The sequence below is a fragment of the Protopterus annectens genome, chromosome 5.part1 (genome assembly GCF_019279795.1).
Source record: "Protopterus annectens isolate FY-2018-M chromosome 5.part1, PAN1.0, whole genome shotgun sequence".
Taxonomy (NCBI): Eukaryota; Metazoa; Chordata; order Ceratodontiformes; family Protopteridae; genus Protopterus; species Protopterus annectens.
In genome coordinates, this window is record NC_056736.1 from 569247595 (window position 1) to 569271737 (window position 24143).

Genomic DNA, 24143 nt, shown 5'->3' on the forward strand with positions numbered 1-24143 from the left:
CCAAGGTTACTGTAAGCCAAGCTGAATGGTGCAGAGAAAATCTTCCCCTGACTGCTTCCAGAGGTAAGCAATTGGACCTCCATTCAGGAGAGCTGATAGGGTTGTCCAAAAAAGGAATCTCTGAACCCCTGGTTATGCAGACCCCTTCTGCCATGGGAGGGGTATCTTCCAGAAGAGTTCCCCCTAGGCCCTGGGGTGGGATACTCACCATGTGTGTCCTGAAAAGGCCCTCAGGTCTTCTTGAACCATATTTTTCGACTCTTCTGTTTCCTGGAGTAAAGTCATTGTGGAGTGGAAAAATGAATGCCCACAGCAGAAAGAGTCTTACCATCCTTTTCACACCTGGCTAGCGTGTCTCTAACTTTTGGGCTAAACAATGAAGTATCATCAATAGGAGCGCTGATAAAGGAAGACTTAAAGGACTCCACAATCACACAAGTGCATCCAGGTGTGACGCCTGTATCCGCTGCTCTAGACATCCCTTCGATTGTATGCGTAATAAGCTGCATGGACGAATCTGAAATAGACTCCAGGGCAGCAAGCTGAGAGGCAGCCTTATCTTGAACCTCGTCAGACACTGCTCCTGCTAGGGTGTCTGAAAGCTCAGTTATCAGATCCTTTTGGAGTCTAGTAAAGTGTGCCAAAAAGTTCAAGGACCGAATAGCGAAGGTTATTGAAGCAAAGACACACTTCTCAAATCTGTCCATCATCTGGGACTCTTGGTTAGGAGGATGGACAGTTGAACTCTTTTTGGCGAGTTCCTTTTTTGGTGGCTGCCGCCACCACCATGGCATCCACTGCTAGACATTCAGACCAATGGAGCTGATCATCTGGGGCTGAAAGAATCTTGTCCGGTCTCTGGGGAATAGTATCTATAGGAGTCAGGAGCCATCCACACTCACTGAACTATAGATTTAATTAGGTCGTCAGTGGGCGGGGTCACCCAAGAAGTAGTGTACGAAAAGCTTGCAAGAGCACGTATTCCTCAGAGGATGGGTCGTAGGACTTCCAATCACCTCTCTGTTTTAATATTTACAGGATGTCACCAAAAGAGACATCTTCCTGGGTGACTGTGGGGACCCTTCCCCTTCATCGTAATCTATGTCTTCAGTGACCGATTCTTCTGGAGAATCTAGGTGCTTCCTCTTCCACGTCCTCTTATGGAGTGGCTCCTTAGGGGGGAGTTCTGAGGAGGACTCTGAAGAGGGGGGACCCTGTACTGGGGTAACTTGCAGCTCTTGTGCCCACTGTCCAGACATAGCAGATTGTGACAGCTTTGAAACGAAAATACGGCACTCTGACGGAGATGGAACCAGCTGGGAGCCTTCTGAGGCCAAATCTCTCCATAACCTGAAAGGCAGATCACCTGAAGAGGGATGGGAGCCAGGAACTTAGAAAGACAACCTTGGAACAGAGGTCACACCACGCATCGAACAGCCGCGACCCAGAGTAGGAGCCAAGAGAGGGCTTGAAACTGCCATGGTCCCAAGAGCCACATGCAGCACCATGGAAATAACCAGAACTGGTCCAAGGATCTTGGAATCAACAGGCAAACCTCAGTCCTAGTTGAGGATGGATCTGAAGGAGCCAAAGACCATAGAGTCAACTCCAGCACTGAGGTAACGTCCACAGTCAGCACAGAGGTGGCTGGCAGCAGGAGAATCAAAGCAAGGATCTCCAAACCCTGAAAAGAAGTTGAAGTAGGAAGAACTGGAGGAGTCCTTGGAGAATAAGCCTCGGCTTCAGGTGGGAGAGAGGTTTGTGAGGGTGCAGGAAGACCTCTGGCTGCTAAAAGCTGGTCCACCAATCTGACTATGTCCAATTCTGAGAGGCTCCTGGAGGAACGGACTGACATTCCCGAAGGGGACTCAGGCCTGCCCAGAAATGGGCTCGGTTGCTAACCGAAAAAGGGGTCAATTGATGGGGAATATTTAGTCTGGGATAAATTTAACTGATTGAACTTCAGCACCATGGGCTGTTGTATGGAAGAGGAAGGTGGAACCGAATGAGAGGATGAAACTACAGTTGGTGCCAAAGAGGTCGTCGGTGCTGAAGTGGTTTGAGTTGGTTCAGTACTTGATGGCACCAATATTGATTCTGTTGTCTTCGGTGCCAGAGGTGATGATAATGTCACTTTCAGTACCCTGGCCTTCAGTTCTGAAGAAATTGTCAGAACCTGGGGTTTCTGAGCTTTTGTTTCATGTGCAGTAGGGAAAGTTGGCACCGAATGGCTCCTTTTCTTCATTTCAGGCTTTGGAGATTTTGAAGTCTCTGCCTTAGACAGGGCTTCGCCAAAAGGACACTTTAACAAACCTTTCAAGATCAACTTATTGCACCTCTCTGCCAGAGTCTGAGTGCTAAAGCCTTACAAATTTTACAAGATATGTCCAAGTGAAGGGCATCCAGACAGTACACACAAGAAAGATGCCCATCAGAACTGAGCGAGCTGGAAATACGTCCGAGTTGGTTCTGAGGGTTTGGAACCAAACTCACTGTAAAGGATTAGGTGAAGATTAACAACATCAGATGGAAAGGTAATCAAAAGTTTTTTTTTTTTTTTTTTTTTTTAGGATATGCTAACAATAGTACAAAAAAATTACCCTACGGGTAAAGGGATGAAATAAAGGGAAGAATATCAATGATGGTATGAAAGACTACCAATGGTAAGAGGAGAGGGAAGAAAGAGGCCTATTACTAACTATGGTAGAGAGAGTTACCGTAAGGTAAAAGGGTGTGGGCAGAAAGGTCAAAACAGCCACTCACACGAAAAACTAGTTAGTAACACTATCCAATAAGAATGAAGAGAATCTGAATCCAGAATTAGCCAAAAAAACAATAATGACAAATACAATTTAAAAGTACTTAGCTGAGAGCATCGGCTGACGTGTCCAGTTTTCTACGCGACAAACTAGATCTAGGGTAATGGGAAGAACAGCATTGTGGGTAGAGCCTTAGCTTGAGAGGTTTTGTCTGGCATGAGCTATGTATAGTGGCCAAGTTGGTTCTGAAAGGTCAGAACCAAAACCATCTGTTAAGAATGAATGAAGATTGACATCAGCTGGCTAGTTTGCTTTTGCTTTCTTGTATTTTTTTATTACTTTATTGCCTTCTTCTATTCTGTATGTTGTAATTTTGTTTTCTTTACACTGTGTGTTACTTGTATTCTCCTTTTAATTGAATATTAAAACTAGGAAAGAGACCACAGCTGTCTCTCTTGTGAGTCACACAGAAATTCTATCATCTCTCCTACCCTGGTGCTGTTGTGTTCTTAAATTCAACTTTCTAGCTGCCTGCCCCTTATGTTAATTTGACCACATATCTCCTTCCCTCTCCCCTTTCATTGGCTTTTGTATGTAAGCACAAAATTATCATTTTGTGTAAACACTCTCCTTAAACTATTTAAATTTATTGGCCGTCCCACTGTGTTCCATAGAACCATAACACAAAGTGCCCGCCCCTTTCAATCTATCTTTCTCTTTTAAAATCAATCTCTCCACTTAGACAACTAAAGCTTTAGTTATCCCCTCTTTCATATCTAACTGCTTAGTGCACACTGCAGTGCTTAGGATATTAACCATACTTTTCCATCTTATCTTTAAAATCTGCAGCATCTACTGCAAGATCACCAATTACTGGAGAACCCGCATTCTGCCTCTCACTAGTCATCTTAAGATTAATCTGTCTAATTAGTCTGTTTTCACCTGGTAAGACAAGGAGCACAGGGACATTATTTCCTGGAGATTTCTGATCACCAGGAAGCCTAATAACTGCTTCATAGGTGACAGCTTGGAATTTGTGCTTATATGCTGCTCCTGGTGACAGAAGGAGCAGAGTCCACTGATTCCTGAATTTCTGGATGGGCAGTGTCTGTGTTTGATGTTCCTGATTGTCTGGTTGCTATTCCAGGCATCTACCAGGAAAAAGCTACAACAACCCTACAGACTCCTGCATCATCTGGGACAAGACAGTGGACAACAAACAGACTGTGGCCTGCTTCCCAACATGGGATTGGTGCTAATGTTTTGCTTCTGGTGAGAGAAGAAGAAAAGGAGCACTGTATCCCAGCAGAGTGAAGCTGTCGTGAGACCAGCACTAGTACTAGCCATTCATGCAATTCCCCCATTTTCATAATTTTTCAAAAGCTATGTGTTTTCAGTAAATACTGTTTGATTTGTTTCTAACTTCAGAATATGTCTAAATACTTCATCCTTAAAATTTCCGGGTCTACTTACTAGTTTCCCCTCAAGTGTTTGACAGTGCCCCTTGTACACAGACACCTTAAGTGACATTTTTCCTGTAAAAGTACAACTGAAATTTCACCAGTACCTTGTTGCACAATTTCAATACCTAGTTGCACACAGGACAAGTTTTCAGTGACTAGCACTGCCCCCAGAGTTGCAAATCAGATACTCCTGACATTGCTTTATATTCTCACTCCAACTGCCTAATCAATAAAAAAGGTCTGTTGCCATGCATATGAACTTTCCCACTATCTCTGTTACCAGCTTGGTAGGTATGGGCATCCTGAGGCAATGCAGAAATTTCCTCATGTTTACTGATAACCAGTTAATTCTCAAATGGATATGGTATGTGAGAGATGTACTTTCACAATGTCACTGGAAACAAAGCTCTTAAGTACTCATAATGTCAATAAGTTTGTCAGTAGTACACACGGTGCACCCATCAAAGACAATTCAAAGCAGACATACAGACTCGCATATGCTGACGCACTTAAATGTAACTTTCCTAAACCCCAAAGACCTCCAAGATGAAGTACACATAACAAATATCCTCAGCAGCCCCAAATGCACTCTTTCAAAACAACATCCACATGAACACATACAGTCACATCTCATGGAGCCTCTACTTCTAACCCCATAAGGTAAGCCACCACACAATCCAACATTCTGATCATTGGAAACTCCATTGTGAGACACACTGATGTCCTTCTCACCAGGTTAAGTAAGGAGAAAGTCACAGTCAGTTGCTTATCGGGGTTAGGATCTGTCACATTATGCACGCTCTCAGGTCATTGGACCACAAATACCAGTATGACCGAGTCATAGTCCATGTGAGTGGAAATGACCTGAGATGTACCACCCTAGACTATATGAAGACAGACATCACGGAGTCCTCAGAATATGTCTCATGCTGGTATGAATCTAGCACTGAGCAGCATTTTACCTTCTCCAAGGATGATGCCATAATATGAACAAAAGATGAATGACTTTTAATTGGCTTAGTTTCTGGTGTCATTCTATGAGGGTGCAATATTTGTCAGCATGGAAGGACATGAGCAACGGACCATGCTACTTTCCCAGGGATGGTCTGCACCCCTCCCCTCTAAGCTTTTGAATATTAGCTAAAACAATGTCTTCCCTTATAGTGCCTTTTTTAGGCAATGCCAGACTGAAAGTGCTTCCAACATAGCAAATCAATGCCAAGAAAATCTAAAGGTATTACTGCTCAGTGCTAGGAGTCTAAACAAAAATTCCACTCCCTAGAAACTCTCCTCACCGTAGAGAATGCTGACATCTGTGTGGCCACTGAGACACAGTTTAAAGCTGCACAGAGTACACCAACAGTGCAAGGTTATAATGCCTTCCACACATTTAGACCAAACAGGAACTAAAGGTGGAGGTGTCTCAATTTACATCAAAACTAAATATACCTCAAGGCTGATCAAACAGGACAATGCACTTGAGTTAATCCATGTTCAAATTATCATAGGCAATATCCAATACCACTTCCTTGTAAGCTATAAGTCCCCCTCTGTGACCCAGGAAAACCAAACCATGCATTTAAACCTACTGGAAACACTTACCATCCAATCTAATACCATATTCATAGGCGACAAATTATCCAACTATTAATTGGGAATCTTATAAGACACTATACGTACAGGCACAGAGACTCCTGGATTTTGTAAGCATGAACTCCTTGGAATAGACTATCAATACACCAACCAGAGGTGCAACTATGCTGGATCTGGTCCTCATTAATATGGGAGAGTGCTGCACACCACCTAGTGTAATGTCTTCTCTGATAAAGTCAAACCACAAAATGGTCTCCTTTGAAGTAAAATAAAATAATAATAATAATAATAATATAATAATAATACTAATAAAATAATAATAAAAGTCTGAACTAGTGGATTAGGGATTTCCTCCCACTGCCACCTGTACTTACTTTAATAAATGACCCTCAGAACCCATTTGGCTAACATTATAGACATTTGGCGGCATAGGGGTGCAGCAGTTAATGCTGTCGCCTCACAGCAAAAGGTACTCTGGTTTGATTCTCGTCTGGGGTAACTTCTGTGTGGAGTTTGCATATTTTCCCTGCATTCTCGTGGGTTTCCTCTGGGTACTCTGGTTTCCTCCCACAATCCAAAGACATGCGTCTGGAGTATTTCTTCCCAGGCCTCCACTGAAAATAGGCTCTGTCCTAGTCGGACTTTCCCAGTCAACAAATGATAAATAAATAAATAAATAAATAAATAAAAAAAATAAAACCTGGACTCCCAGCTAACCCTGGAATATTCTGGAACTACTCTAAGGCTAACTTCATGCGATTAAGTGACAACCTGGCAAAATCTGAAGTTCCCATAAAACCTAAAAACGCTGCTGCCTATGCAGAACTGTTCACAAGCATGTTAACAGCTGCATAGAGGCAGCTGTACCCACCAGGAAGAAGTACAGAACTAACTCAAAAAAACAAACCACACTGGTGGAATCACAAAATCAATAGGTTGTATAACAGAAGGAAGAAAATCATGGCAAAAATTCTGAGGTGCAGCACCCAGCAAGATAAAAGCACTCTCATCGAACTAAACAAACAACTCAGAGGACAAATTTGAGGTAAATTTAGCCTCCCAGGCCAAGGACAACCACAAGGCATTATTTAGCTATGTCTCCAAGACAATATACAATTATGTGCAGAACTCATTGCAATTGGAGCCACCTATATTGAGCCAGAAGACGTAGCAAACCTTCTGGCCAACAAATTCAGTTCCAACTTCCCCCCTTTCCCCCTCAACCTTCCCTCAGGAAATACCATCAAATATAACCCCCCCCCCCGCTATCACTAGGGAATAGGCCCTTAATGCTCTCTAATGCCAAGAAAAGTACTTCAAGGGGCCCAGACAATATACTAGGATGCCTTCTAAACAGCATGAAATATGACCTATAACGTCTTCTGGAATGGGTCTATATTACCTCATTAAAAAACCTAGTCATCGAACGCCTTTTTGACAACCAATAAACACTGAACTGTCATTTCCGCAAACGGCCACTTCAGAGAATTTTTTCCTAGGGGAAAAATTGATTGGCCAACAAGAAACAAGACACCATTTCAAACTTTTCAAAGTGGGGGGCTTTGCCCCACCTAACTAAATATACCAACTCCAAGATCGCACTACAGAGGGAAAAAGAGCAAATTCACGATGATGGCCAAGCGATTTTTTTCCCTTAGGAAAAAAATTGTTGAAGTGTCTGTTTGCAGAAATGACAGTTCAATGTTTACTGGTCGGCGAAAAGGCGTTCGATGGCTAGGTTTTTCGATCAGGTAATACAGACCCTTCTGGAATTGATATTTAACTGTAGCCTCCAAAGAGGCTTTGTGCCTCATGAATAGTGAACAGCAACAGTCATCCCTTTGCACAAAGGTGGACCATCTACATACCCTAGAACCTGCAGACCCATAAGACTCACTAGTTTTATATGCAAAGCCATAGAAAGAATTATCACAGAAGTGATCAATAATGATATAATAAACCTCCAGGCACTAGACCCAACCCAGTTTGGTTTCATCAAGGGAAGGTCATGCTTACTCAGTCTGGTGGACTTCTTTGAGAAGGCCACCAAAGCAATGGATTAGGGCAAAATGGTTCACACTGCCTACCTTGACCTGGCCAAAACATATGACACAAACACTGCACTCAGAGATTGTTAACAAACTCAGGAGGTTCGGTACAAACCCGTATTTTATCCGGTGGATAGTCAAATGGCTCACAGACAGGACCCAGGAAGTTAGAATTGGGTGTCCACGTCTACAAAGAGGCCAGTCATAAGTGGAGTCCCTCAGGGATCAGTCTTTGGACCTCTCCTTTTTGGCATTTACTTCTCTGAAGTCAAGGCCAATGTTCATGGTCTCTGGCTAACTAAATTTGCAGATCATTGCAAATTAGGAGCCAACATTGAATCTCATACTGACACAAATGTTCTCCAGGAAGGGCTGAAACAGACAAACAACTGGTGTTAGAGTCATATAATAACAGTAAATGCAAGAAATGCATAGTAGTAGCCTTTGGGAAGTCATCCATCCCTGGTAACTATCATATTAACAACACAGCCCTTAGAGACGATCCAGTAGTCAGTGACATGGGGACACACACAGACAGTAATCTAGCCTTTGACCATGTCTACAGTAGAGAGATCATCAGTCTAGGTCACACAAATTATAAAAAAAGGTATGGCATCTAGGTCCAAGGAAGTCACTGTTCCACTATTTTCAGCATTCACCAAATCTGTCATTGAGTATAATGCCCACTTTGGTATGTATCTAACCAGGCATATCCAATAAATGGGATGTTCACAGAGATTCCTCACTAAAAGAATACAGGGCATAAGTAAAATGTCCTATGCAGAACAACTCAAGGCTCTAACCTATCCCTGTAGTCTGTCTGCTACAGGCTGTTGATGGGAGATCTGTGCCTGGCATACAGGGTATTGTCAGATCCCACTCTGATGGACCTCCTGCATATCAGCAAAACAAACAGCACCAGAATTACCCATTCTAAAGACTTAACCTTGCCTGTGATATAAAGAGGACATGGTGGACAGGTATTTATCCGACAGACTACCGCATCTCTGGAACAGGCTCTCCATCTATCTGAAGCAGAGTTCTTCCCACACCCAATTCAAGTGTAACTTGGACAATTGGATGGGGAACAGGAAATTCATCCCTGGCTTGGCACCAATGTCTCTAATGGACACAGGCGACCTGCAAATTGTTCATCTTCCAGGCCCATCCTTAGAAATGTTTTGTCTCCCAAGCCCCTGCTTGCACTTATCAAGGGTACCAGAACTTGTCAGAGATTTGGGATGCATGGCTAGCTTAAAAAGCCCCTTGTTGTTGTTAGCCTAGTAAACACCTATGTGAACTTATGAAACTCCCTTTCAGAAGTCAACACAAATGGAACTTTCTAAGCAATAGGGACTTGGGATTCCTGGTTTCTACTGCAAGATTATTGTGAGGTGTCAATTTTAACCCTCTGCAACAAATTGCATCTTTCCACCTGTTCGCACAAACAATGAAGATCCATCATAAATAACACTGAAATTGTCTGCATCCTATCTGTGAGTGAGCTAGCAATCCACCAGATGATGTAGAGGTTTATTCCCAGTTTATTTAGGTTTTCTACTGTGCCTGCATGGTGGATTGTGTCAAAAGCTTTGGCCAGGTTGAGGTATGAGGTGTGCACCATTTTACTTTCATTCATTGCTCTGGAGACTTTTCAGAAAAAGTCTACTAGGGTGTGGAGGCATGGCCTACCCTTGATGAATCCAAGTGAGATGGGTCCAGTGTTTGGATGTTCCCTATGTCCTTACTGATTAGTTCCATAATAACTTTTTCCATGGCTTTGCATACGAGACTAGTCAGACCTACGGGTATATACTTGCCTGGGTCTGTGGACGGTTTTCTGTTAGTACATTTGTACTCTCATCTTGATGGTGCAGTAGAGAGACAAAAATGTGGTACTCATTTTTGTGCTTACTTTGACAGCACATAGAGAAAATTAGCATGGCCCTGGGCAAGGATGACACCTAAAATTCATGAAAAATTCCATTATGGTGTTTTTTTTCCCTCAAACGATTTTTATTACTTTTTCAAGTAGTTTTGTTGTATAATAATCTTAATACATTTTCTAATAAATAAAACAGAATTACTAACTATACACAATATTTACAATTGGCCTGAAAATTAATTATTGAATTGACCAGTCCAGTCAGAGTAACATCATATCAATGGGAGATCATTTATTCCTCTTTCCTTTCATCCTTATGAAGAGTCTAAGTTCAAGTTTAATGTCTCAATAAGAGATAATATTTTTCCCATGGATTCTTATTCCATCATTTTAATGCTATTCTTAGTTCTTTTACTCTGGTTTCCATCAACACCTTCAATAGTGACAGGAATTCTTTATAGGATGGTTCAAGGTTTGACTTTCACTTTCTGGAAATACATTTTCTAGCATTCGCTAATATGTTCCATAGTAAGTAAAGATTGTTATTTAATTCTAGATTCTCATTAACATTCAACACAATTAAAGAGCTATTTACTACAAATGTATCTGAAAATATGTCTTGTATAAAGTTGCTGACATCTTCCCAATTGTTTTTAACTTTAATACAGTCATGAAATACATGTATCCAATCTGCTTTATAAATTTGTAAACATCTCCAACATGTAACATTATTAGAAGTATTACATTTTTTCAATCTATTTGGGAGTATAAAAGATCTATGCAGAAATTTCCATGTGTAAATTCTCCAAAATTGCATGTTAGATGTCAATTTAACAGAATTCAGTATTTTGGTTTTATTTTCCAAGGATAAATTTACTGAATGTCCTTTTGTAATAGGATTCCAAAATTTTTAATTGATTTTAACTCTATAGTTTATTAAAATATTATATAATTTTGATGTAAATTTTTCCCAATTTTGATTATTTTATACTAATTCATATAGACGAGTTATAAATGCAGGTCCATCTCTGAAGGAAGAATTGTTAATTATTCTGCATAGATCTTGTGAATATAGTAATACACTTTGCAATAAGATCCAATCTGATGTAGGAAGGTCATACGTTTTTATTATATTTTGGCTATCCATAACCTTTTGTTTGTTAATGCATTGTTGCCAGCAAATAAAATGTTTCATTTCCCAAGTAATGTAAACTGTCCTATGCATTTTGTTTTGAAAATTTATTGTTACAATGAAAGGATATAAAGTTCCAGCCATAACTTTATATCTGTATTAGAAGTTACAAATCTTCTAAATGAATTATACATGTCAATTAAGTATTTTAGTTTAGTAGGTTTTGTTAGATTATATTGAAGGCTACTGCATATGATATGACATGGTTTATTAATATGATTATCATTAAATTCTTTAGAATGGTATTTTCATTTGAATAAATAACAGTGTGTAGAGGTACCAGTTAGAAGAATAGTTCAGATCCATCCAATTTATAATTATTCTAAAAATGGAGGCTCTAATATAAGTTTCAACATCTGGAAAGTTGATTCCTTCTAGTTTCCAGGGTCTAATGCAGTGTGTAAGAGCTATTCTGTTTTTATTAGGATACCAGAGAAATCTTAATAATAAAGTTTATTTATTTCTTTTAAAATGCTTGTCTGGTATTACTGGAATGGCTTGTGCTATGTATAGGATTTTTGGCAATAATATAATTTTTATTACTTGCAATCTGTCTTCAAATGTTGCATATATTTTATTCCATCTTACTACATTTGACTTTATTGTGTTTATAATTTTTCTATAATTTGTATTTAAGATTTCTTCTAATGTTGTACTTTGTGTTATACCTAAATAGTTTAAAGTGAGAGCTTGTGGCTTTTTGGCTTCTGGATACCCGTTTTTGGAAACTATTGGTTGTCTCTACGTTTTCTTGTTCTTTATCAATGAAATGAAGGAGTAAGGAAACCCATAGAGTTCTAATACTTTAAACAAGAAATCCTACTTTAGAGAGTCAAAAGCTTTCTCTATATCCGAGGCAATTATTAAGGCTTCTTGTTTTTCTCTATTTAAATAGTCAATAATAGTTAATATTATTTGTATATTATCATAGGTGCGCCTATTAAGTATGAAACCTGTTTGATCTTCATTTATCATTTTTGTCATAGATTTTTTAATTCTGTTGACTAAAATGGCCATAAAGATTTTGTAATCATTGTTGAGTAATGAAATCGGTCTATAGGAACTACATTTTGATGTGTCTTTATTTTCTTTTATTATAGGAGTAATTAATGAGTATATCCAGGATGGTGGTATGGTATTTTGTGTTTGTTTTCCTATTAAGTTTTTTTGGAAGACTGAGATTATGGATGGTGGAAAGATTTTATATATTTCAGCTATAATACCATCCATTCCTGGAGCTTTATTATTTTTGCTTTCTTTAATTTTCTCTAAAACTTCTTTATGAGTGATTGGTTTTTGAAGCTCTAATTTTAAGTTCTCTGGAATTGTTTTAATCGAGTCAGGTTTCAAGTCTAAATTAAAGTTTTTTGTTTGATTTCCTTCCATTTTATAATGCTCGGTATAATGGTGTTTGAAAGCATCTAGTATATCACTTATATCTGATACCTTCTTGTTCTTCCTTCCTTCACGAATGATATTAGTAATGTTATTTGTTTTAGATTGTACTTTGACTCTTATCGCCAGATTGTGCATATGTTTAGGAGAGACCACATATGAGTTTAACTTTAATCTTTCTAGTGCTAAATTAGTTTTATACATTATCATTTCATTAAATTCCTCAAGTAATTCAACAATTCATTATTCATTCATCATTAATTTTCTTATTATTAGTAAGTACATTTGTTGGATTATTATTTATTTTTGTAATTTGGTTTTGTATGTTAAGTAATTCTGATTCCCATTATTTTAGCTTATTTTTGTACCATGTGATAATTTTACCATAGATATAAACTTTTAAAGTGTCCCATATCATAACTATGTTGAGTTCATTAGAGAAATTAGTGTCTAGGAAGAATTTTAACTCTGTGAGTAGCCAAGGTTTAAATTCTTTTAATTTCGTGATGTATGCTGGAATTCTTCTCATTTGTATTACCTTCTTAAAGTTTGCTTGAATTTTAAGAAGAATTGCTCTATGATCTGAAAGTGGACATGGTATTATTGAAAAGGTTTTGCATCAAGGTCTTGTGAGACATAAATTTTATCTATTCTTGTTTGAGCAGTAAATCTGTGATCTTGGTGTGAGAATAGTAGTTACTCTCTTTAAATTTGAATGTGTCTATTAAATTATGATTTTTAATCCATTTTTTGAGTAATTTTGCTATAGGGGTTAGACGTAAATTTCTTTTATTGGTGGTCTCAGAATTATCAAGAATACAATTAAAGTCACCACCTATTATCAAGTTACCTTTATATGTTTACCAATAAAGTCTAGAGGTTTCCTTGTTGTACCTTTTCCTATTCCTGGAAACCAATAAAGGTTCACTAATGTCCAGATTCTATTACTGAATTTTATTATGACAAGTGTTATAAGTCCTCTTTGTCTTCATAGCTGTAAAGAATTTGGGGATTAATAATATTTTTTCTCCATAGTATCATAACTCCTCTAGTTTTAATTTTATATGATGAGTGTGCATTTGTTGAATACTCATTTGGATTCCATAAATGTTTGTCATTAGATTTAAAGTGAGTCTCTTGAAGAAATATTACTTGCACTTTGTTTAATTTTAAATATTTTAGTAGGTTTGATCTTTTCTTTGGATTATTTAAACCATTTGTGTTTAAGGAGAGTAGCATTAAGTCCATGTTTCTTGTTGAGTTTCGTGCTTGCTAATATTTATATAGTGATGCTCAAGCATATTTCATAGCATTGTATTTGGAAAGAGTTTATCCTCATTTTATGTATCATAAATAGACTGAATCTCTTTTGTAGAACATTTATGTGGATGTTCATTTCAGGCCATAATAAAAAGGATATAAATAAGTTATGGTGGGTTTTGATATAATGGTTAAGGTTTTCACCTTACAGACACAAGATGAAAGGTTTGTTTTTGACCTCAGGTCATTGGTTTGTCTTTTAATGGCTCTTCAGGGCATTTAGCCCAGTTTATACCTATGACCCTATGAGATAAAACTCACTACTCTCATGAAACAAACAAAATTTAAAATCCTCTCTCTTGATAATACAACCACTGAAGTCACTTCTCATAATAGCAAATCATTAGGTGTGATAGTGGATGATAAGCTTACATTTGACCTGCATATGCAAAACGGCATAAGAAAAACTCATCAAAAACTAGGATGCTTTACAGACCCAAAAACTTTCTCACGGACGCAACTAAAACTGCACTTGCCACTACTTATCTCCTCTCACACTTCTTTATGGCTCTCCCATCCTTACTAAGCTCCAGGCTTCACAAAAATTAAAAATTCACAAAAATTAAAAATGAACAATGTATAACAAAGTTAAGGAAACCACTGTAAAAACTTTCTCCAAAGTCAACTTCATGCTTCTTAAGACAGAAGTGGTGACACCCATGCAGATGGACGATACAGTTCCAACTGTTGAATCCTACACAAACGCACTCTATAAGCACTTAACGAGTGCATGGATCATGCTATCCCAAACAGAACCAAGACGTTATCCTCCAAAAAAGGAAGCCAATCTGGTGGTCCCCTGCCATAAACAAACTGTACAACAGAAGTAAGAAACTGTTGCAAAAGAGAGTAAAATCCCATGAGTGGAGGAGCTCCTTGGTCAGCCTCAGTAAGAAGCTGAGATACCTTATAAGATCCTCCAAAGCTAGCTACGAAAACAAAATCGCCACTAATTCTAAGGACAACTACAAAGCATTCTATAGCTATGTCAAGAATCTCTATGGCAACATCCAGATCTGCTCTGAGTTACAGCACAAAGGCACAAAAATTAGAGAACCAACTGATATTGCCAACATCCTGGCAGATAGGTTCAGTGCTAACTTTACCCCCCCCCCACACCCCCTAAAGGGCCCATATCGATACAGCCCATATCTATACAGGAAGAATGCAGAGTCCCTGTAATCACAACTACGCAGGTAAATGCTGCACTCTCTAAAGCCAAAAACACAGCATCCATGGGACCAGACAACATCCCAAGCTGCGTTTTACATGAATGTATGAATGAACTGGCTCCCCACTTAAGCACCATGTTCAATAATAGCTTCGCATCAGGCTTTGTGCCCATTGAAAGGCGCAAAGCAACAGTTATCACACTCCACAAAGGGGGAGCCACCACTGATCCCGGGAACTATCGACCTATTAGCCTGATGAGCCTGGTCTGCAAGGCCATGGAACGTATCATCATGGAAAAGACATTGGTAACCTCCAAACTCTGGATCCCACCCAGTTCGGGCTTATGAAAGACAAACCATGCCTCCTGAACCTGACTGACGTCTTTGAGGCAGTCACCAAAGCTGTAGATGAGGGTAAGGTGGTTCACACAGCCTATCTTGACCTCGCTAAGGCTTTCGACACCATCCCCCATTCTGGAAGTATAGCTAAACTCACTAAACTAGGTATAAATCCCTAGGTCACAAGATGGGTTGCCAACTGGCTCACTGACAGGACCCACACTGTAAAAGTTGCAGACTCCAAATCTGACCTCTAAGCAGTGACAAGTGGAGTACCACAGGGTTCCGTCCTGGGACCTCTCCTGTTTGGTATCTACTTCTCTGAAGTACAGGCTAACACAGAAGGCCTCTGGCTAATGAAGTTCGCAGATGACTGCAAACTAGGAGCCATAGTCAAGTCCCCAAATGATGTGGATATCCTACAGAAGGGCTTCGCTGAGACAGATGCCTGGTATCAGAGCCATGGCCTCAAGCTCATTGCCAAAAAGTGCAGTGTCATCCCCTTTGGTAAAAACTCTGTACCCATGAACTGTCACATAGGCAGCAATCTACTTAACACTGAATGTGCAATAAGAGACCTTGGGACCCAGGTGGACAGTAGTCTCTCCTTTGATAGTCACATCGCCTCAGTAGTCAGGAAGTCCTTCTACGTGGCACACCTCATCATAAAAGGGTTCTCATCCAGGAAAAAAGAGGTAATTGTTCCCCTCTATTCGACACTCATTAGACCCATTATAGAGTATAACGCCCCTTTTGGAATGTATTTCACAAGACATTTGCAGCAGCTGGAAAGGCCACAGAAGTACCTCACAAAGAGGATTACCGGCCTCAAACAAATACCCTACACTGACAGTCTCAACAAACTCCAGCTTTACTCCGTAGCATATCGCCTAGTCCGAGGTGATCTCTGCCTAACATATAAAGCTATGTCAAACCTAGAGCTGCTGGACATGCTACACCTAAAGAAATCCCAATCCCTCTGAGCTACATGCTCTAGGGACTTAAACCTTGTCACCACAATAAACAGGACATGCTGGATGAATAGATTCCTGTCCCAGAGACTTCCTATACTCTGGAACAGGCTACCCCATCTATGTCAAGCAAAGTTTTTCATTAGCACTCTTCAAGAAAAATCTTGATGACTGGATGGAAAATAGGAAATACACCCCAGGGATCACTTCTGTGTCTCTGCTCGACAGTGGCACAGGAAAATAACTTTCTTGGGTGGCGTAAGCCAGGGAACCTTGTTGGCTAGGCTTACGTAGGCCCTTGGGCCGATAGCCTAGTACCTACCTATGAAAGTTTCTAAATTTGCAGTAAATACCCCTTTCAGAACCCACCACTATATAGCACTAAAACACCTTAACTGGTTACAACTGCCTCATCAACTAACATATGCACAGTTTCTTACAACCCATAAAATGATCCAGCATCTATCTGCCTATCCAGCAGTAAAAAACATTCTACACAACTATAGTCCCAGTCGGTCATCACTGCAATCCCGTGAACAAAAACTCCTGTCTACAAACCTATCAAATCTGATGGGTATTGTCTGTACTTGTACAAGGCTGCTAAGGCCTGTAACTCCTTACCTGTATCCATCAGGTCAATACCCTCCCTCTCATCTTTCAAAACCACTCAAAGACTTCCTAGTTAAAATACACTTTATTAATGCTTAACTTGAATCACCGCGTTTTCGTCCGTACCACATGACTTCATTAGATAATATAAACTCATCAAAGCATCTAATATAAACTCATCAAAGCATCCCTCTTTAAATATCCTATCATTTCTTTAGAATCAATTAGCTAATTAACTATCTTTATCATAAAAATACCCTGTTCTAAAACTATTTAGATCTAATTACGCAAACATAATATATTTTAAAAAACATATTAAAAAAGTTGCAACACTTATAAAAATGTTCTACATTTATCAAAATATAATAAATACATTTGAATAAATCAATAGCAGAAATAAATTAAAAAACAACTCTTACCTATCTAGTTAGTTTTAAGTTTTATGCATCATCCTTTTATTTCTTGTTGTATATTATTTTCAATGCAATTGTTTTGATATGTCACAAGATGGCAGTGTTGTATCTTTGTATTTCTATAGATAGCCTATAGACTTTTTGGGCACTTTTCTTCCTTGTTATTGGTGTATGTCAGAAATAGAAGAAATGGAAGTAAAGGAGAGTTTCCAAATCTAGGAAACTATGAGCCAAGGTAATAAAGGAGAGCTGTGTGATCTGCCTGGGAAACTTCCAACTAGCTGAACTTTTGAAACAGACATTCTACAGATTGGTGGATTTTGGAGCAAAGAAATCAACTAATAATGGTTACGTTTCCAATACTAGGATTCTGGCAAACCAAGAAGGACTGACCCATGATGCAAACAGAGGGCGGAGACGAAAGTTGGAAGCAGTCAGCATTCAAAATACTGGGATGGAGTAGAGCAGTGCTAGGGATTTTAACTTGTAGTGGTTTTCCCCATATTTCTTGGACTGATGATGGTGAACAAAAGGGAGAAAATGAAGATATAATACTGGAAGGGATGACAACACCAAAGGAACAACAACATGGTCGCAAACAAGGCAATGTACATTTCAGCTCTAATGCCCCTAAGGTAAACAACAGGTCTCGGTTTGAAACAAGGGATGGTTTTGGAGCCTGGTTAACTGATAATACTTTGTTAATCTTAATGGAGACAAAGACTACAAGCAGAACGGGCATATCTACTATACGAATTTGAACAAATTACATGACTGTATTTTAAAGTGCAAGACTTTGGGGTTGGACAATATAAAGAATGTATTAATAGGGGCATTGCCCCTAAAGGTTTGAGAATTTATAAATATCCTAATAATATATGTAGTGGATCAATTTTTCATAAATAGTGAAAATATTTGATTCTTGTGGTTCTGAAATAATGAAAGCAATCATCCAACAGAATGAGAGGAATACGGAGAGATTATTTGAGGAGACAGATAGGATTAACAAGTTGGTTGTTACTGATTTAATGTTCATTATTGAAGAAGGTAAAGTGAAATATATGAACATTAAGCAAAGAGTGGATGAAAAATGTTTATTTTCAAGAGGAAATGTAAAAAGCCTGATCGGGATGTGTTAGAATATAAAGAAAATCGTAGTTACCCCAAACCAAAAAAATTTTTGAACACAGTAATGATGGGTATGAGGAAAATGGTGGGAATGTTAGAAAAGAGAGGGGAGAAATAGATATGGGGGAAGATAAGATAGGATAAGTTCTACTAATTCTGGTAACTTGGATTTGTTAGACCCTTTTGAGTATCCCACTTTAAGGAGATCGGAGAGACTGAAAACGAAAATGCCCATTCACTATTACTATTACAACGAAGGAAGGACACTGGAGAGGGGGAGATCCTAAACAGGAAAATAAATGACCTGCATGGAGAGAATGACAGAATTTTAACTGTAGTTTTTAATACCAATGGAAGAGAAGAGGAAATAGTAAGGGATGGTAATAAATACTCTTACAAAAATGTTAACATTTTAATTACAATAATTTAGAAATTAATGTTGTTTTTTTATTAGTTTACTAAAGGACTTAAATTTATTCCTAGCAAAAAAAAAGTGAAATTACTTAAGTATTAGTAGACCTTATATTGATTATAAGGAAGAAAAATTTGGAATTATTGCTCCCTTTGGGAGACGGAAATATACAGAAAGAGGAGATTCTGAGAAAGAAAGCACATACAACCAACCCCTATACCCACAATTAAAAATTTTGAAATGTATGTGGAAAAAGAACTTGGAGAAAGATTACAGGTAAATAAGGTGTTCCGTAACTTGCCAACAGAAGAAAATACATTATTAGAAGATTTAAGAGGTAATAAATATATGAGACTTATGAAACCTGATAAGGGGTTAGGACTGTGTTAATGGACACTATTTTGTACGTAGCCAAAATGATGTACCTATTAAATATAGAAGGAAAATACAGGAGAGTTTCAAAAAATTAGATTAATACAGCTATCACAGGATTCATTTTATAGTAAGACAGTTGCATGAGGATGAGATGATAGATAAAAAAAAAATCAATATTACTCAATAGATAAACCTGTGATACCACTGCTGTTTGGAATCCCTAAAGTGCATACAAATGTTAATGCTCCACCTTTCAGGCCCACAGTGGCCACAAATAGTTATAAAAACCTATCCCCTAGCCAAATTTTTAGATTATAATTTAAAAAAAAAGGTTTGGGTTCAACAAACTGACAGTTTAAAAGAGTCTTGGGATTTTCTGAGGACTACTAAAGCAGAATTATATAGATAGGATTTGATATTCATCACTATTAACATAGGTTTGTTTACTGTAATTCCACATAACATTGGACTTGCATAACATTAGATTTGAATGGTTTGAGGAAGCACTAATACCAAAAGGACAATTTACAAAGGAGCATCTCTCCCTGGGCCTCAGCTGAAATTTGGTTTTGTTCCAAGTTGGACTTTCCTAGTAACAAATGTTAAATAAAGTGAATAAAGTAAAAATAAAGTATGCCTGAATTTGATAGAAATAGTGTTAAACAATAATTTTTTGTTCTTTGATGGAGCATTTTTTAAACAAATTACTGGGGAGGGGGCTATGGGGGCATGTTGTGCCCCTACATATACTAATAAAGTTCTGTCTGTTTGGGAAAAGAAATACATTTTTAATTCCAGGTATGCTAAAATTGAAATTTGTACAAGAGGAACCTGGATGATACGAAAACCGAATTTGGGGATTTTTTTAGAATACATTAATAATGCTACAGGTTTTCTTAGATTTACAAACCATATTACAAAAGAAAAATGGATTACTTGGATGTTATGAACCATAAATTAGATGAAACTAAAGGGTTTAAATCTACAATTTATAGGAAAGATACTTTTTCAAATTCCTATTTATATTTTACCAGGGCACACCTGTTTTAGCAAAAAAAAAAAAAAAAATTGTAAAAGGACAATTTATTCATGGATCTAGAATTACATCAGAAGATTTTTTGAATGAATGCAATGAGATAACAGGAATGTTTTTGGAAAGGAAATATCTGAGTAATTTACTAGATGAAGTTGTGAAAGAAGTGAAAGAAGGAAGGCAAGATAAGTATAAGCCAATTTTGGGTAAAGACTTAGCTAACCATCTAAAAACAGATTTAGTACCATTAGAGATTAATATAGGTAAAGAAAAAAGAGATAATGCATATAAAGTAGTTTCCATCACAAATTTCAGTGGCGATACATGCCTGATTAGGGTTATTATAAGTAAAAACTGGGAGATGTTTACCAGTTATTCTGATATGGAAAAAAATTTAAGGAACCATTACGATTTGTTTTTAGGATAGGTCATAATATTAAGGACATTTTAGAAAACGACAACATAGGGATAGGTTGAATGACAACAATAACAAGAGGATTGGTACATACAACTATGGGGCTTGTTCTCAATGTCACTATATAGTTAATAAAGAAGCAATTTATTGAACAGCAAGGATAGTTATATTGAGGCAACTTGTTTTACTAACTGTGACAGTGTAGCGGTGATGCATGTAATATGTCAAAAAAGTGATGCCTTCTATGTAGGGAAGATGACACGTAAATTAAAGAAAAGAATTTATGAACACCTGTATGACATTCAGATTAAAGAGATTAAAAATGCAGTTTTTAAACACACAATGAATTGTTCACAGGCTACATTCACTTTTATTGTACCTGAAAAGATAGAACAGGATCACTGGGGGGGGGGGCATAGGAGACCAAGATAGAGTTTAGGGAGGTATATTGGCATTTGTTGTTAGAGGCCAATACAACACCTGGGCTAAATTAATCCATCTCCCTTGGCCCCTGTTTTAAAACTTAGGGCAGCTAGGCATTAAGATGTATAAAAAATTTATTAAAATTTTTAACAAAAACATTTTTTTGAAACAACTTTGTAAGGGTTAGCTTTAAGTTTTATATATCATCCTTTTATTTTTCCTTCATATATTATTTTATTTCTTTTCATATATAATTTTAAATGGATTTGGTTTGATATGTCACAAGATGGCAGTATTGTATCTTTGTATTTCTCTACACAGATTATATTATTATAGATAAGGTAGATTTCATTATCTGCGCAACTGATTTATTCAAATATATTTATTTTGATAAGTGTAGAGAGCTTTTATAAGTGTTGCAAGTTTTTTTAAAATATAATGTTTATGTTTGTAGAATTAGACAGATATAGTGTCAGAACAGGGCATTTTTATGATGTAAGATGGTTAATTAGGTAATTGGTTCTAAAGGAATGATAGAGATTTAAGGAGGGACGCTTTGATAAGTTTACATTATCTGATGAAGTCATGTGGTATGGACGAAAATGCGATGATTCAAGTTAAGCATTAATAAAGTGTATTTTCTGTGGCTAATAGCTATATTCGTGGTCTGCTCTCTTTATTTTTAATGGCTTGGACATTTTATTGGAATATTACCTAGTGCTTCCAAGTGCCTTGATGTGGATTTGGTTTTAGTTTTGACTTCTTGGGCAATTATTTTTTTCCTTGTTATTGGTTTCTAGCCAAAATCTGTCTCTGTTATTGCTCAAAACCAGTATAAATTATATCCCTAAATATACCTTTTCATTCCTTATACCTCCTTACTCTCCCTTCTTGACTTACTTCCTTACTTCTATCAAATATACCATAAGCCTGTTTTTCCCCTCACTTCATATTACAATTCAGGTTTGTATTAAACTAACTTGTCTTTAAATTTTCTACAAACTGTATAAAATTTTGATAAATATTAAATGAATGTTATAGAACTTGTATTGATTCTTAATTTTTTTATTATCTTTAATTTGTTATAATTATTTAAACTGCAGATGTTTTTGTTTTATTTTTGAAGACTACAAAAAAAAGTTATGTTCTTACCATAACATTCAGTTTGAGTTGTTGCTTCATGTGTATTCAACCTGCAGGTTTTGGATCTGACCATGGAGCTGACTTGGCCAAATACTCCAGTCTTGGAGCCAAAAGCTGAGCTCCTCCTCTCCTACCCATAATGCCCCACTCTCCCTCCATCCCTCAGCTCGAGTTTGCTGCTAGAAATACACAACCACCACCAAAACACCAGCAAAGCTATCCAACACCATCCACCGAACACCTCAGGGCTTGGATGACACAGGAGAGGTAAGGACCCGAGTCACTTCTGCCAGATCCTCCCTGGATCTGAGGAAGGAAGGAAAGAGGGTGGGAAAGGTTGAAGATGAATGAAGCAATAACTCAGATGGAACGTTATGGTAAGAACATAACTTTTTAATGTAAAGTTGCTGACTTCATTTGATCTTCAACAGTACAGTTTTGTACCTACCATAAATGTAGATGTTCGAAGATCCACATTGCTGCAGTCCTTACATATGGGTAGTCCGCAGGCCTCGGTCGGCCCGAATACCAAAGTATTAGGCTGACGTCGGTCATGGGCGCTCAGATCTGACATCAGAGCATCAGGGTATTAAAGTGCATGACCGACGTCATATCCTCAGTCTTTTCTTGCCCCAGATGCCAGAAGGCCCTAAAAAGAAAGGCCACAGCCAAAAATAGAATACTTCCCAAAAGGCATGTACAAATAACAGCTACCACCCAAACCATACAACCATTCCAAACTACAGAGGGGAAGGAGGGAGGGTAAATTGGACTGCAGCAATGTGGATCTTCGAACATCTACATTTATGGTAGGTACAAAACTGTACTATGTTCTTCATCTCACATTGCTGCAGTCCTTACATATGGGTAGAATCCCAAAGCAGAGGTAAAGGGAGGCTGGCAAAATCATAAAGCATTGGGAGCTGCCAAAATGCCCTGTAAGATTGCAGTGGCAAATCCAGCCCTAGATTTGGAATAAAGAGGAAGGTGGTAATGTTTAGAAAAAGTATGCACTGAACTCCAAGTAGCTGCTTCCAAAATATCTTTAGTAGCTACTCCCTTAAAAAAGCTGTAGAAGTGGCAGTAGCCCTAGTGGAGTGAGGTCTGATTCCAGCCGGAATCTCCTTACCATGATGAGAATAACAAAAAGTAATACAAAAGCCAATCCACTTAGAAATAGTTTGTTTTGAAACAGGTTTCCCCTGAGAACCCAAAGCAAAAGAAACAAACAACTGCTGAGACTGTCTGAACCCTTTAGTCCTGTTCAAATAATAACGCAACTGCCTGTGAATATCCAAAGTGTGCAAAATTTTCTCCCCTTTATTTTGGGGATCTGCATAAAAAGTAGGCAAATGAATTGATTGGTTCAAGGCCACATTTGAAACCACTTTAGGCATAAAAGTAGGATTAGTACGCAGAGATACCCTATCCTTATGAAAAATTAGGAAGGGTTCAACTGCCATAAGAGCCTGCAATTCAGAAACCCTTCTAGCAGACGTAATGGCCAACAAAAAAGCAGTCTTCCAAGACAAAAACTTCAACTCAGCAGTAGCTGCAGGTTCAAAAGGAGGTAACGTAAGTTTTTCCAACACAAAATTGAGATCCCAGGCAGGAGTAGGAGCTCTACGTGGGGGTCTTATGTTCTTTGCCCCTCTAAGAAATTGCTTAAACAAAGGATGAGAGAATAATGGAGGATCACAGTCATAGTGAGCAGAAATGGCTGCAGCATGAACTTTTATAGAAGAGAAAGACAAACCCTTGTCTAATAATTCTGTAAGATATTGAAGAGAAACACTCAAATCAGGCCTGGAAACATCAAAGCCCTTTGTTTTGCTCCAAATTAAAAATCTCCTCCATTTATCAGCATAAACTTTCCTTGTACTAGGCCTTCTGGCCTCCAAAATAACATTCAAAACTTGTTGTGGAAGCTGCGACCCTCCAGGTTCTAGAACAGAATATGCCAGGCTGTTAGATGCAGGGACTGAATCCTGACATTGAGGAAATGATTGCCCTCCTGTGACAAAAGGTGCGGAATCGAAGGCAAAGGCCATGGAG

General features: G+C 38.1%; 1 protein-coding gene and 1 non-coding gene across 2 annotated transcripts in view; one reads left to right on the forward strand and one right to left on the reverse strand.

The window, feature by feature from the left end:
* Window positions 1-24143, reverse strand: part of IFT88 (intraflagellar transport 88) — a 1839004-nt gene that overhangs the window by 972194 nt on the left and 842667 nt on the right. The window lies entirely within an intron of this gene.
* On the forward strand, window positions 9752-9856 carry LOC122803701. The gene has a single exon (XR_006365147.1). It is a non-coding gene; the product is annotated as a U6 spliceosomal RNA (small nuclear RNA).